The sequence below is a fragment of the Eriocheir sinensis genome, unplaced genomic scaffold (genome assembly GCF_024679095.1).
Source record: "Eriocheir sinensis breed Jianghai 21 unplaced genomic scaffold, ASM2467909v1 Scaffold1022, whole genome shotgun sequence".
NCBI lineage: Eukaryota > Metazoa > Arthropoda > Malacostraca > Decapoda > Varunidae > Eriocheir > Eriocheir sinensis.
Window position 1 is genome coordinate 37,501 of NW_026110322.1, and position 2,500 is coordinate 40,000.

Genomic DNA, 2,500 nt, shown 5'->3' on the forward strand with positions numbered 1-2,500 from the left:
ACTTTACTGAACACGTGAATAAAGAAAAATAAAGAAAACAAATAAGTGAATAAAACAAAACAAAGAATAAGAAAGAAAAGAAAGAACAAGACAAAAAGAAAAAAATAAAGAAAAGTTAAAGAAGGAAAAAAATATTAATACGTGTGACCTGAAAAAAAAAAAAAATCAGCGTGTGTCTGCGTGTGTGTTCGTGCGTGCGTCGAGGTGTTGTGATGAGGCGGAGGATGACACTGACACCTGATTGGCCGAGAAAATAACGTTGCATGTGACGTCACGCCGCGCCCACCAATAGGACGGCCGCCAGACTGACAGGTGAGGGGGGGCAGGTGTGTGTGTGTGTGTGTGTGTGTGTGTGAGTCTTTCTTCTTCTTCTACAACAACATCTACTACTACTACTACAACTACTACTACTACTACTACTACTACTACTACTACTACATATGTATCCTCTTTAACTACACTCTATATTCCATCAGTAATTTTTTTTTCTCTTCTATTTTCTTTTCTGACACAAGTCCTTTTCTTATGTGTCTTTCTCCATGTATCCTCGTTTTATGTGTTATATATGTGTGTTGTCTTCTGTTTTATGTGTCATCTCTGTGTCTTCATCGCTGTGTCGTGCTTTATGTGTCATTTTATACGTGTCTTACTTCCATGAATCCTTGCTATGTGTCCCTGTGTATGTGTGCTCGTGATACACACTCCGGAATGAGCAGCAGTGTCCGGGTGGAGTGAAAGGGGAGAGAAGGGAAGAAGAGGGAGGAAGAAAGGGGAGACTGGAGTGGGTGATGATTGGTGGTGAAGGAGGGAATGACAGAATAAGAGAGAGAAGGAGGAGGAGGAGGAGGAGGAGGAGAGGAAGACGGAGGAGACATTCTTGGATGACTTGGGACGAAGGGCGAGGTGAAGGAGGTGAAGGAGACTAGCTAAGTATGTGCGTGGGTGGAGGGAAGGAGACGGAGGAGGAGGAGGAGGGGGAGGAGGGGAAGAGAGAGAATTTGGTAGGCGGTGGAGTGGGCTGAAAATGAGGTTGAAAGTGAGGGAGAGGTTAACTTAGTGAGTGAAAGGAAGGTGAGGTAATGGTAGAGTTGGGGGCCTCGGCGTGACCTCAGTGCTAATCTTCGTTACATTAGTGGAGGAAGTAGTAGGGGAGGATATTTGCTGGGTATGGGAGAGAAAGGAAACCACTCTCAATAATAGATGGGTATAGTTATCGCCGATTAGCTAAAAACGGAGGAGCGTATCAAGACACCACTCCTCACGAAACTGACCTCTCTTTTGGGGGAAGAGGAGGCGCTTTATTTGGGGGGGGGAGTGATGTGGGGGGGTAAGGGAAAGGTAAAAATTGGGGGCATACATTATAGCTACTCGTGGCCTTAGTGTTCACCTCCGTCACACTGGTGGAGGAAGGGAGGGGAGGGTATTTAAAGGATAAGGAAAAAGGTAAGAAAGAAAGAAGATGGGGAGACAGAAAGAAGAGAAGAAGGGAAGGAAGAAGAGGAGAGGGACCCGGCTTATTATAGTAGATGGGAAGGGGAGTCGAGAAGAGGATGGGTTGATAAGGGAAAGAGGAGGAGGAGAGTAGAGAAATGGGAGGGGAAGAGGGAGAGTATAGAAGAGGATCGGAAGATGAAGGGGAAGATGAAGGGAAGAGAGGAGGAAGATGAGGGGGAAGATGAAGGGGAAGAGAAGAGTAGATAAATGAGAGGGGAAGAGGGGGAGTATAGAAGAGGATCGGAAAATGAAGGGGAAGATGAGAGGAAGATGAAGGGGAAGATGAGGGAGAAGAGAAGAGTAGAGAAATGGGAGGGAAAGAGGGGGAATATAGAAGAGGATCGGAAGATGAAGGGGAAGATGAGGGGAAGAGAAGAGGAAGATAAAGGGAAGATGAGGGGAAGATGAAGAGAAAGACGAAGGGGAAGATGACGGGAAGACGAAGGGAACATCAAAGGGAAGAAGAGAGGAAGGGGAAGATAAACGGAAGATGAAGGGGAAGATGAAGGGAATATAAGAGGAAGAGGAAGAGGAGATGAGGGGAATATCAAAGGGAAGAAGAGAGGAAGATGAAGAGGAAAATGAAGGGAAAGATGAAGATGAAGCGGAGAGAGGAACTTTTTTTCGGGGGTGGCGGCGGGCGGGGGCGGGGAGGAGGAGGGGAGGGGAAGGGAGGGAGAGACAGGTGGGTGGGTATGTGACTGGCATCTTTGGGGCATCGTTGGCACCCTCTTGACACCCGCAGAGAGGAAGAACCAGCTGTGTTGCGTTGTGAGGAGGCATCTTGTGTGTGTGTGTTCGTGTGTGTGTGTGTAAGTGTGTATTAGTGTGTTTGTTTATCTCCGGGGGCAATAAAGAGAAGGACCAAAGGCGAGGCGAAAAAAATATATATAATGTAAATAAGAAATGTAAGCAGAGTAAAAATATATGACGGGGAGGCGACGTGCTGTGTGTGGGGGGGAGGGGGGAAGGAGGGGAGAGGGGGAGGAATATAGAGGAAGGGGAG

The 2,500-nt window shown here is 47.1% G+C and overlaps 1 protein-coding gene across 1 annotated transcript in view; it reads left to right on the plus strand.

Moving 5' to 3' along the window:
* LOC126988963 (chaoptin-like) overlaps positions 1 to 2,500 on the plus strand; it is a gene marked incomplete at its 3' end in the record, with an annotated part of 98,161 nt that overhangs the window by 1,464 nt on the left and 94,197 nt on the right. Inside the window, 1 exon segment of the mRNA XM_050847396.1 lies at positions 1 to 312. This exon segment is cut by the window's left edge and continues 1 nt beyond it.